Below are 14,303 nucleotides of genomic sequence, written 5' to 3' on the forward strand. Positions count from 1 at the left end.
GTTTGGAAGGTACTGTCTGAAGAGCCATAGTGAATTTCTCCAACAGTGAAGATTCCAATGTGGTAAGCTTTGGAAACTAATGCCAAAATTTACCAATTCTTCCCAAACATGTTTGAATTTAAACATTTTGCCTTTAATTTACTCATATGATAGATGTCAAAATGGTTACTCTCAGTATTGAAAGCTCTATGACACATTATTTCAATTGTTATTTTGTTTTACTATGTGGAGTTAAAGCTGAATTAACATTGGTTTTGATGTCAAAATTCTAACATTGTCAATGGCACTGCAATTTTTTTCATGCCTGTTAGTCAAAAATGTACATATCATCAAAATGCAATATTCAGGGCAAGGGAACTTTACCATCATCTTAATTCACTAAAGTTTGATATGTCCGTTCTTCATTTCTGATATAATGTCTCACAAGAAGTACACAATAATCAAATCAATGCTTCAAGAAGAATTGAAGCATACATGTGCAGTGTGCCATTTTCATCAGGTTGACCTAAAGTAATGAGGAAACAAAAATTGTTCGATGCCTATCTGTGGAGTGAACTATTTATCCTACTTACTGTTAGGTTCACATGCTGGCAAGAAAATGTTTTCAATTAAGATTCAATACAGACACCACTCTCCATTGGCAATTTTAAAAATGTGATGGTTGTCCCTTAGTTCTGGACTTCTCCAACAGCAAGAACATTCTTCCCGCAACTAGCCTGCCCAGTCCCATCAGGATTTTATGTTTTTCAATGAGATTCCCCCCTTATTCTTCTCAATTCCAGTGATTACAAGCCCTATCAATCCAATCTTTCCTCACATGTCAGTCCTGCCACCCCGGGAATCAGTGTGGTGAACCATCACTGGACTCCCTCAATAGCAAGATTGTCCTGCCTCAGACTAGAAGACCAAACCTGCACACAATACTCAAGGTGTGGCCTTACCAAGGCCCTATATATCTGCAGCAAGACATCCTTACTCCAACACTCCTACCCTCTCACTATGAAGGCCAGCATGCCATTAGCTTTCCTCACTGCCCACTGCACCTGCATGCCAACCTTCAGTGACTGTTCCACCAGCTCACCCAGGTCTTGTTGCACCTCATCTTTTCCTAAACTGCCATCATTCAGACACCTTCTTGTTTTTGTAAACAAAGTAGATAACCTCACATTTATGCACAATGCTTTGCACTTGCCAAGTATTTGCCTTCTCAGCCAGTTTGTCTAAGTCACCCTGCAGCCTCTTAGCATCTCCTAACAGCCCACACTGCCACCCAGCTTAATGTCATCTGCAAATCTGGAAATATGGTATTCAATTCCTTCATCCAAATTGCTCATGTATATTGTGAAAAACTGAACCCTGTGGTACCACCACCCCCACACCCCCACCCCCTCCTCGCCACTGCCTGCCACTCTGAAAAGGACCCATTTATTCCAACTCTCTGCCAAACAATTCTCGATCCACATTAATACATCACCTCCCATATTAATAGCTTTAATGTTCCTTATTATTCTCTTGCATGGGACTTTGTCAAAAGCCTTTCGAAAATCTAGATACACAACATTCACTGATTCACTCCGTTGATCACATCCTCAAAAATAGAATGTATTATGACGGAGGATAATAAATCAGTGGCAACTAAGCAAGCTAGTAGAATTCTGAATGGCAGACTTAATTTCTGTGAACGAAATCATCCTCTTACAGTGACAGCAACCGTAATTTCAAATTGGCTGCCCTGTGTTCTCAGCTAAGAGCCTTGAATTGGCAGAGTCCTTCCCCCTGAATTGGAAGATTTAATCAACTCTGCTTTCAATTTCCACCATTTCCATGCCTTCCATTTCTTTTCTTCCTCGACTTCTCTGCTTTCGTTTCAGGGATGAGCAACTGGTCAATTTCCTCTCGGAGTTGACTAATTCCCACGGTTACCTCGATTACACTTCAACCCATCCCATTTTCTGTAAAGTTAGAATAATGGGAAACCTAAGGGAAATTTGACCCACTAGGCTAGAGAAGAAAGCAACAAGGGTTGGCTGGTCTCCATATTAGTGACAAAGAAGTCAATAAGTTCATAGCGCTTATTGGTTAGGCCAGTATGTTGGAAAGAGGGGATATTTATTTAAAAAGATGAGTCAGGAAGCCATGGGTTATCTTTGTATTCTCCAATAATCTTAGAGAGTGAGCAGTTTTCGTAGATGATGGTGCTTTATATGGTCCACCCATGTCTGACGGTGAATTATCTAACTAGTCATCTGATACATCCTTTATAGTCAGCATCCTTTGGACTTAAGAGGATGGGGATGAGGGCCATAAAGACAAAATGAACTGGCTGAAGGAGAGTAATGGTTTGTCTGGTTGCTAGAATATCAAATCACAAAGAAGAATATATCATCCAAGGATCACAATTACAGCTGCGTTTACTTGGCATTTGTCTCCTAACAAATAATTATTCAGAGCTTTTCAAAATGCTTTGTTCTCCTCAGTGGAGTTTTCTCTGGCAAGCCAACATGTTGTTATATGTAACACTAGTTGTATCTGCTTCAAATGAATCCACAAACTGGCTTTTCTCAACCATCCCAAATACTATATTTGCACAGTCACCAGAGGCTCGAAGCAAAATTAGTTGATTGAATTTTTCAAGTCAACTGCAGTAACATGTACAAAGAGAATAATAGTGGGTTCCAAATGTCAGTAATTACACCAAATCAGCTGATAGCAATGAAAGATTTCAGCTGAGAGGCAAGTTGCCATACTCTCATGCAAAAAAACAACTATACTTTCTTTGATAATATTATTGTTCCTCGACAATGATTTATAACTCCACTACTGCTACAAATTGGACTTATGTACACTGCAATAAATATGGTCAAAATCTTAAGAGATTACTTGAAGCTAAGTTTAGACAAGTCTGCATTTCATTGCACTGCTATTCTGATTCTTTGAGATTTAAATTGGCTAGAGATCCAACCCTATGTTCAGTCATTGCAATAGCACATAACACTTCAGCTTCCTGCTTCTCGTTGATTTGAGTGGTTTCAGCATCTAGCTCATGTTAACTGTGCTTGAAGCTCCAACAGGAGGCCAACACAATGAGTGAGTAACATCAGGGAACATCTACCCTGCTCTGCCTAAAGTTGGTTTGCATCTTAAAGGGGAGTGCGCTATCGAGGAGGGATTGAGACTAAAGGGTCGCAGTGAATCTGTCCTCGGAAACAATGGGAGAGTATTATCAGGCTCTGAGCAATATGGGCTTGCCAGGATGGGCGCAGATGAGAACGAGATGTTTGGCAAGGCTGAGCTTGACATTGAAATCGATTGACCGAACCTTGTTTACTTTTCTCAAGTAGCACGGGGAGCTTCTTGTAAGTCAGTGGTGTCAATTGATTGGCATCATGGCTCACTGAATAACTTCTTCATGGTCCCACAGGTTGTGATGGTTCCAAGCTCTCCACACTGATTAACAGTTTGGGAAACTTAACATGGAAACCAGAGCAATGGAGTGATTGTACAGAGGTCAGACAGGTGGAACTCAGAATATGAGTTCCTGGATTGGGATTGTTAATCTGGTCCAATCAGGGAGCCCTGGCTGACAGATATAAACAGGAGTGTCAGAGGTTCTGTTCACTCTGAGAGCTGGCTCTGAGGGAGCTAGATCAGTGTCGAGGATTCTCCACATGTAAATAAAAGGTGACTGGGTGATGGGATACCGTATTGGGATTTGTGACTTGGTTAAGATGACTGGAAGAGGCATGTGATTTTGTTTTAACCCTTACTGAAATACTAAGAGACGATTTGGTGGGATGGGATTTATGATGAACCACGCAAAAGCGCTTACTAGCAGAGGCCCAAATGGACTTCAAACAGGTGCTACAACTTTCTTTATCATTGGAAAATGTGACAAGTGAGCACATGAATTGCAGAGCCTTCCGATGGAAGTGGACACTCTTGCCAATCCAACTGAGCTTGGGGAACACCACTTGAGTGAAGACAATTGCATAGCCTCACTCAGGACAAATCCTGTATGGAGGGACTGTAGGTCAGCCCCACAGCAAAATCCCAAAACAAAGCCAAGCCTCGGCCAAACAGTTAAAAGTTTCTTCAGAATTTGGGTCCTTTCCTGAAGAAGGGCCTGTGCCCGAAACGTCGAATCTCCTGATCCCTGGATGCTGCCTGACCTGCTGTGCTGTTCCAGCAATAAAGTTTCAACTTTGATCTCCAGCATCTGCAGACCTCACTTTCTCCTCAGAATTTGGGTCAACAAGCCACTGTAGTTGCTGCTAGTACGTGGACTTGAGACAGTGAAAGAGTCTGACTAGATCTAAATTGAGTAAGAGAACTTATAGGCTGGTGTCCAGGAGAGTGTACATCATGGAAAGTTCACATACATCTGCTTTGGAACAGTTAAATTGCTTAGAAACATCCAAATCAGAAACAATCAAAATAAATGTCTGGTTAAATGGTCACCCAGTTCTACTGGAAGTCAATACAGGTGTGACTGTATCAGTGATTGCAGAACCAGTCTTTAACAAAATTCATTCTGGACTCCAAGCCTTATGTTTGCGCAACACCTTGGCTAGACAGAGAACCTATATCAGAGAACCTTTACAGATTAAATGTACAACTTTGGTTCTGGTCTTTTCTGAGAAGCAGCCGGTTCAGTTCCCACTGATTGTAGTAAAAGGCTCGGGTCCAAGCCTGATGGGGTGAAATTGCTTGAAATAGATTCACCTTGATTGGCTCAACATTTTTCAATTAGAAAATGGCTGCCTGAGTGAAGTTCTAATTAAACATCCAGATGTTTTTCAAGGAGGTCTAGTGACTATCCAAGGAGCCAAGGCCACCTTGCACAATGATCAGGAAACAATTCCATGGTTCTGCGAGGCCTGCCCAGTGCCATTTGCCTTACGGGAAAAAATTGAGGCAGAAATCAGGAGGCTGGAGAGTGAAGGAATCATCAAAGCAGTCCAGTTTGTAGAATGGGCAGCACCAGCTATACTGATTGTGAAGCCTGACAGGTTGGTTCACCTTTGTGGGGATTTTAAACAAATGATAAACTGCTTCCGGCAGGTGGATAAATGCTCAATCCCTCACATAGAGGACTTGTACATAAAGTTGGCAGGAGAGCTGACCTTCATGAAGATAAATATAAACCACGGTTACTTGCCATTGCGGTTAGATGAGGAGTCCTAGAAGTGTGTTGCAATTCATACCCATAAGGGTTTGTACCAATATACAAGAGTCAACCGATACTGTGGGACTAAATTGCTGCAATTGCTAGAATCTGGGCGGAAAACAAAAATGCTGGAAATTACAGCCAATCAGACAGCATCCATGGAGAGAAAGCAAGCTAATGAGAGCTCTGATGAAGAATCATCTCAACTAGAAACATTTGCTTGCTCTTTCTCTACGGATGCTGCCTGAGCCACTGTGACTTCCAGGACTTTTTGTCTCCATTACAATGGATTTGGAGCTAAGTGTAGGCCAGGATGGTGAAAGATGGCAGATTTCCTCCCTTAGAGGACATTCACTTTTTTTATCATTCATTCATGGGAGGAGGGCTTCACTGTGCAGGCCAGCATTTACTACTCATCCCTAATTGCACAGAAGACAGTTAAAAATCAACCACATTTTTATGGGCCTGGAGTCACATGTAGGCTAGACCATGTAAGGATGACAGATTTCCTTCCCTGTGATCCAGATGCATTTTTCCAACAATGGTTTCATGGTCATCCTTAGACACTTAATGCCAGATTCTTTATTGAATTCCAATTCCACCATCTGCCATGGCAGGATTTGAACCTGGGACTCGAAAAAATTAGCTAAATTTCTGGATTACAATCTAGCAATAATAACACTAGACCATTGCCTCCCCCAATAAAACTGCTGCGTTTATATGACAGTCAATTGTAATTTCATGGTTACTATCACTGAGGCCAGCTTTCAGTTCCTCACTTAATTGAGTTCATGTTCCATCAGCTGCCACAGTGGGATTTTAACCCACTGCAGTAATTTGGTCTTCTGGATAATTTATCCAATGGCATTACCTCCAAGTAGCTGCCTCATTTAATCCTCCCCTGCTGTTCTTGCACTCAGGCTCAGACCTAATATAGTTTAAGTGAACAAACAGGATTTCTGTTACTATTATATCAGTGTATCATCAGTCTGTGCCATTTTTCAGTGGACAATATAAAATATTTTACAAGGTCTACCCCAGGTCACCACTTATTTAGATGATGTGCTAATAACAGGGAAGAGAAATAAGGAGCACTAGTGAACTTGGACACAGTCCTTAGTCATTTCTCCCAGGTGGATGTATGCCTTAGAAAGGAAAAATATGTGTTCCAGGCACCCCAAGTGACCTACACGGGCTAATGAAAATTGTTGATAGAAATGAAGAAAAAGTTTGAGGTAGAGTTTGAATGGACTGACCTTCAATTCTATCCCATGCAACATTAAGACAAGATAGTCATTGAGTTTTTGCAGTATGAAAGGAGATCTTCAGCCCATGTGTCCATGGTCATCAAACAGCCATCAATTCTAATCCCATTTTCCAATACTTGGGCCATCACCTTGTGTACTGTGACATTTCAAATGCTCATCTAAATACTCCTTAAATATCTTGGTCTCTCACCGTTTAGACAGTGATAACCACCACCGTCTGGCTGAAATATGTTTTCTTTAAATCCCCTTTAACCCGCCTGCTCATAACCATAAAACTGCGTTCCCCTGCTTATTGATCCCACCACCAATGGGAAGTGATTCTCCCTATCTACCCCATCTCTGGCCTTCAGAACTTTGTGCACTCAATCACATCCCCCCTTAGCCTTCTCTGCTAAAAGGAAAATAACCCCAGTCTATCCAGCCTTTCTTCATAGCTGGATCACTCCACTCTAGGCAACATCCTGGTCTATCTCATCGCCATCCTCTCTTGTGCCATCGCATCCTTCTTATAGTGTGGCAGGAAGAACTCTCATGTAGTACTCTATCTGTGACCTAAATAACATTAAAGGTAGCTCAGTTCTAACCGGTTTGCTTTTGTATTCAATACTTTAACTAATAAAAGCAACAATCTTGTATGCCTTCTTAACCACCTTATCTACTTGTCCTGCAGCCTTCAAGGATCTATGAACATACTCACCAAGGTCGTTCTGATCTTCTGTACTTCCTTGGGTCCTACCATTCAATGTGTATTCTATTACTTTGTTATTCCTTCCAAAATATATCACGTCACACAATTCAGGGTTAAATTCCATTTGCCAATGTTTAGATTAGATTCCCTACAGTGTGGAAACAGGCCCTTCAGCCCAACCTGACCCTCCGAAGAGTAACCCATCTGGACCCATTTCCCTCTGACTAACACAAAGGGCAATTTAGCATGGCCAATTCACCGGACCTACTTATCCTTGGATTGTGGGAAGAAACCAGAGCAAACCCACACAGACATGGGGAGAATGTGCAAACTTCACACAGTCGTCCAAGGCTGGAATTGAACCTAGGACCCTGGTGCTGTGAGGCAGCAGTGCCTTGCATCTATATTATCCTATAGTCTAAGACTTACTCCCTCACTATTTAGCACACCAAAAATTTGAGTCTTCTGTGCACTTACTGATCATAAATCTCTCATTTATGGTTAGATTATTAATTTACACACAAACAGCAAGGGACGCAGCATTGAACCCAGTGGTACACAATTGGACACAAGCTACCAACCACAAAAACATGCTTCAACCACTATCCCCCGCTTCCTGTAATTATACCAATTTTGATCCAATTTGCTAGATTGCCCTGGATCTCATGGGCTCTTTAACGAGTCTGTCATGCGAGGCCTGAATGACATCCATGTCGACCACAGAGCAGCATTATCTTCATCAACACACATAGTCACCTCCTCAAAAAAATTCAGTCAAATTTATTAGACATGATCTTTCCCTGACAAAAAAAACTGCAGATGCTGAAATCCAAGGTAGACAAACAAGAGACTGGAAAAATACAGCAAGCCAGGCACCATTAGGAGGTGGAGAAGTCGATGTTTTGGGTATAACCCTTCTTCAGGTCCTGATGCTGACTGACTTGCTGTGTTCTTCCAGCCTCTTGTTTGTTGTCCCAATTCATAGCCTTTATTTCCATTTCATCTTTGGCCTTATCCACCATTATCTTAAATCTCACTGAATTATGTTCATTGCTACATCTACCACTTGCCCAACTTCGTTACTTGGAATTGGATCCATTATCACACCGTCTCTTGTAGCACTTTCTATGTGCAGACTTAAAAATTTCTCCTGGACATTCTTTCTTCAGATCGCCTCTAAACAATTTACTCTTCACATTAAACTTCTGTCCTCTGGTCTTGGACACATCTGGCATGGGAAAAGATTCCCATGATCCAGTCGGTCTGTGTCTATCATAATCTTGCATACCTCAATCAGATCCCTCAGTCTCCTCTCGTCTAGGGAAAACAAACCCAGTGTGTCGAGTCTCTCCTTACATCCTGCTGTATCTCCTCTGCACCCTTTCTAGTGCAATCACATTGTTCCAATGGAGTGGTGACTAGAACTGCACACAGATTAGTTGTGCATCTTGGAATCGTAGAATCCCTACAATATGGAAGTAGCCCATTCAGCCCATCTGGTTCACACTGCCCTTCTGAAGCGCATTCCACCTCCCTGCCCCATCCCTGTAACTCTGCATTTTCCATGGCTAATCCACCTAGCCCACACATCCCTGGTTACAATGGACAATTTCCCATGGCCAATCTACCCTAAGCTGCACATTTTGGACTGTGGGAGGAAACTGGAGCACCTGGAGGAAACCCACGCAGACACGGCAAAAACGAGGGATTTATGAATGGAACTTCTGTTGTGTGTGGGACGAGAAGTAAATTCAAAAGAAGTACTGGTTGCATCAAATCAGCTAAGAGTGGAACTTTGCATGAAATTATTAGATTGCTGAATTAACCTTCATAATTTCAAATCTAATATTGATCTTACTGATATTTTGTGCACCTCCTGTGCAGCCGTAACCCTGTATGCCTTGTTCTGTCTAAACACCCTATGATCCATATGTCCTTGTATGTTATGATCTGCCTGTACTGCTCACAAAACAAAACTTTTCACTGTACTTAGGCACATGTGACAATACCAAATCAAATCAATCAAATAAGAAATGTCACTGAGATAAATCACAGAGGTTACACTGTGGAGAGAAATATAATAGGAGACGATTGAACATTATATAGAGTTTGAGGAAGACAAACCAAAATTATAAAGCTTCTTGTTAGTAAGGTTGACTGGGCTGATTTCTGTGGCAAATTCAGAAGATTGAATGAAGATAATGGAGGAAAAGTTAGAGAGGTGCGAACTGGGGATTTATGACGTAGAAAGATTGTTCCGAATACAAAGCAAGGGCAGTATTTGAGAAAGTATTTTTGCAATTCAGAACCAATTCAGTCCCAATTCCGATATCAGGTTATAAAATCCAGACAAAATAAGTTTCATTCTTACCTATTTAATTTCTTAAATTGATTCATTAACATTGCAATCAATTCTGTAAGGCTCAATGCAATAGTGGTGATTACTGTGATGCTTTCAAATTTTGGATTCACTTATTTCAATAAAAGTAACAAATGGATCTAAAACATTCCAATATTCCATCTGCTTTTCCCATTTAAATTCCGTAGAGCATTTCCCTTGAAGAATGGTTTGGGCACATCCCAATTGTTGTTCATTTATATGACATTTAAAATAATCTGTCTTCTAATGTTGCCAATTCTTTGTTACTAAGTACAAGGAAGCGACTACTTTGGCATCGTGAGCAAATTATTCAGTCTCTTTCTGCTATTAAGATGTGAAACAAATATCAGCTCTGCAAAGAGAAACATCAAACACATTGGTAAAACAGCAGCAGATGTATAAAATTATTGTATACCCAGGAGAATCTCTGTAACTTTAAGGAGTATCATTCACCAATAAAAACTCAGAATTTGCGATCTGTGACTAATCTGCCTTTAAAACTTTCCAGCGAGAAAGAAATGGTGAGCCATAATGACCTTTTAGGTTGTATGAAGTATATAATTTAAGAAGACGCTCTGCCTGAAAATCTGAAGACTGCTGTCACTAAACTAATCCATACGCCATCTTTAACTGTTCTAGGCAAAGCATGAAACAGACATTACTCATTGTCTACAGGTGGTATTTCGTCTGTCAGTTTAATAGCAGGTGGTACCATGCAGGGAGAGGACATTTGTACAATAGATCATTTCGGTTGAACAATAAACCATGAGCTCATCTCCATTCCATTTTTATGGCACTGCCAGTTACCTGTGTTCCTTTTTAAATGTTTTGCTGAATTGGTTCTTTTTTTTATTATTGAAGTAGTTAACCCCGTACTTACATAGATAAGAGTAATGAAGTTAAACAAGTCATACTGTATTGGTAGGATATTAATAATAAGAAGATTAAGACAATGGCTACAAATAGTCTAACCTTCATTATCATTTGGAAACCTGGGGTGAAGGTCAGGCATGGGATACGTTTTCGGGAATCTCAACTTGCCTTGAGTTCAGCATGCTAACCTGTGCCATTTAAATAGATAGTTTCAGCTTGAACGCGTTTTAAATTGTAAACTGGATAGGCATGTGATTGTGATTGTTGTCAATTTGTTGAAGAGTGTAATTTTCAAATAGAGAAAACAAGCCTGAAGACAGACACAATAGGAAGATGAAAAGTTATCCAGAAGATTAAAAGTACAGATAGAATTGTGATAATCAATTCTATTCAATGTCAATCATCAACATAATACTAGAGGGCACAAGATCTACAATTTCAGAATATTTACACAGATTTTACTGTAGATCTTTTCATTTCACTGTTTAGCGAATTGTTGCAGCTGAGACCTAGTTTCCCATGTCCAAGAAAGAATGTTTTAACTTTACCACATAGCCTGGTAGTTTCATAGCAAATTGAAAGAAAAATGAATAGGAGCGATGGCAGTGAGATTTAAAACAGTATGAGTGTGGAGAGACAATTCGGGGATGGACGTGTATAGGTCTCGGGAGCAGAGGCAGTAGGGGTAAAGGAGCAGAGAGCGCGGCAAGATCCCAGACAGAGATAGATCGGGAATGAAGTTGCTTCAAAATCAAAGTCCCAGGAAAGCAGACAGTGAGTGAATGGGTATTTCTCTCATTGCTAGTGACTGGATATTGGTTTAAATTAACTCTGTAAGTACAGTTTAAAAACTGTACATAGATAATTAATATTTTAGAATTTCAAAACGATATTGCTTCACTTTAATGAGTTAAGGGGTTCTGGTTGTTTGTCTAACATAAACAAAAATAAGGTTTTTCTAGTTTATACCTAAATAAGAGTGAAGGTAAGCTGAAAGCAAGGGTTCCTATTCTATCTGATTACCTCATGTCTGGGATGCTCAGGCCTGTGATTTGGACATCCTGCACTATCCATGAGGCTGCTGATTGGCTGGGTGGTGCCTACATCTGGAGACACTATAGCGTTTTCATAAAACTGTGAGGTTCGTGGATGAAATTGCTCCGCAGAGGCCAGTATCCCATCACCAAGTCACACTTTATTTAAATACGAATTGTCATTGACTGCCTCATACAGAATCTGGCACCAGACTGTCAGTATCTCTGACACTCACCCAATTCATCTACCAGCCTGGGATCCCTGATTGGTCTAATTAACTGATTTGGACTAAAATGTACGATCAAGAGGTTCATAGATGACAGAAAAATTGGTATGGTGGTAATAGTAAGGAGCTTATCTGTAAACTGCAGGAGGATAGCAGGCTAACAAAGCAGTGACAAATAGAATTTAACTCACAAAAGAGTGAGGCACTGCATTTGGGGAGGGCTAAAAAGGCAAGTGATTACATTATGAATGTTAGGACCCTGGAAGGTACTGAAGATCAGAGGGACCTTGGTATGCATACCCACAGGTCCCCAAAGGTAACACATCAGAGAGGTAAGGTGGTAAAGACAACAAATGGGATACTTGCATTTATAATCCAGGGCAGAGAACACAAGAAAAAGGAAGTTATGCTGGAACTGTATAAAATGCTGGTTAAATCACAGCTGAAGTATTGCATACAGTTCTAGGCAGTACATTGTAGAAAGGATGAGATTGCACTAGAGAAAGTACAGAGGAGATTTATTAGGATGCTGCCTGGGTTGGAGGGTGTGAGCTATGAGGAAAGATTGGATAAGCTGGAATAGAGTTCCTTGGAGTGGTGAAGGTTAAGAGAGAACCTGGTAATGGTATGAGGAGCATAAATAGGGTGGATAGGAAGAGACTTTTTCCATGAATAGATAATACAATGAGTAGGGATAACTATTTCAGATAAGAGTAGAAGGCTAAGAAGGAAGTTAAAGAGATTTTTTTCACTCAGAGGATGGTGGGAATCTAGAACTCACTTTCTGAAAGGGTGGTTGAGATAGAAAATCTCAAAACATTTAAGCAGTATTTAGATTGTCATACCCTCCAGAGCTGTGGACAAGAGCTAAATATTATGGATTAGTGCAAAGAATCATAGAATTATACATCCCAAAAAAAGGCCCTTCTGTCCAAAGATGTGCAGTTTAGGTGGATTGGCTGTAGGAAATGCAAGGTTATGGGGATAGGATGGGGGAAGGTGAGGACTGCAGATGCTGAAATCAGAGTCAGAAAGTGTGTTGCTGGAAAAGCATAGCAGGTCAGGCAGCATTCGAGGAGTAGGAGAATCAACACTTTGAGCATAAGCTCTTCATCAGGAATGTTGTGGGGGGAGGGGGTGATGTTGATAGGTCACGGTGGAGGGTGGAGACTCACCCCCCCCCTTGCCTAACCACGAAGAAGTTGCAGTTCACCAACTTCACAAACACCTTCCACCCTGATCTCAAGTTCATCTGGACCTTCGTAGACACTTCCCTCCCCTTCCTGGACCTCGCCATCAACACAGACACCTACTTCAAGCCCACAGACTCTCATAGCTATCTGGACTGCACCTCGTCCATACCCCTCCTGTAAAAAACGCTATCCCTTACTCCCAACTCCAGTACCATTGCCGTATCTACTCCCAGGAGGACCAACTCCACTCTAGAATATCCTACATGGCTACTTCAAAGACTACAATTTCCCCTCCAACGTGTCAACAATGCTCTCTAGCGCATCTCCTCCACTTTACGCACATCTGCCCTCGAACCCCATCCCTCCAACCCCAACAAGGACAGAACACCCGCGAGTCCTCACCTTCCACCCCACCAACCTCCGGATACACGCATGATCCTCCACCTTTTCGGCCACCTACAATCAAACTCCACCACCAGGTATAAATTTCCCTCCTCCCCCTTTCAGCATTCTGCAGAGACCATTCCCTCCATGACTCCCTCATTAGACACGACCCCCACCAACCCACCCTCGACTCCCAGCACCTTCCCTGCCACTGTAAGAGGTGTAAAAGCTGCACCCACAACTAAGCCCTCATCTCCATCCAAGATCCCAACAGAGATTGTCCTGCACTTCCAAACATCTCATCTACGTTGCTCTTGATGTGGTGTCCTCTACATCAAGGAGACAGGAAGCCAATTCGCGGAATGTTTCAGAGAACATCTCTGGGACACATGCACTAAACAATCCCACAGCCCTGTGGCTGACCACTTCAACTCCCCCTCCCATTCTGCCAAAAACATGCAAATCTTGGGCCTCCTCCACCACCAAATCCTAGCCACCTAATGACTGGAGGCAGAATGCCTCAACTTCCACCTTGGGATCCTCCAACCGCACAGGATTAATGTAGATTTCACCAGTTTCCTCACTTCACCTCCCCACACCCCCACCTTATCCCAGATCCAACCCTCAAAGTCGGCACTACCCTCTTGAACTGTCCTCACTGTCCATCTTCCTTCCCACCTATCCACTGTGTAGACTTGTTGGGCTGAATGGCCTGTTTCCATACTGTCGGGATTATATTTTATTCTATTGGGCGGCACGGTCATACAGTGGTTAGCACTGCTGCCTCACGGCGCCAGAGACCCAGGTTCAATTCCTGCCTCAGGCAACTGTCTGTGTGGAGTTTGCACATTCTCCCCGTGTCTGCATGGGTTTCCTCCCACAGTACAAAATTATGCAGGTTAGGTGAATTGGCCATGCTAAATTACCTGTAGTGTTAGGTAAAGGAGTAAATTTAGGGGAATGCATTTGGGTGGGTTGGTCTTCGGAGGGTCGGTGTGGACTTGTTGGGCCGAAGGGCCTGTTTCCACACTGTAAGTAATCTAATCTAATCTATTCATTGAGTCAGTACTGTCAATTACTTTAATGATT

This window comes from Chiloscyllium plagiosum, unplaced genomic scaffold (genome assembly GCF_037043375.1).
Source record: "Chiloscyllium plagiosum isolate Xiang-an unplaced genomic scaffold, Cpla_swu_hap1 HiC_scaffold_2, whole genome shotgun sequence".
Taxonomy (NCBI): domain Eukaryota; kingdom Metazoa; phylum Chordata; class Chondrichthyes; order Orectolobiformes; family Hemiscylliidae; genus Chiloscyllium; species Chiloscyllium plagiosum.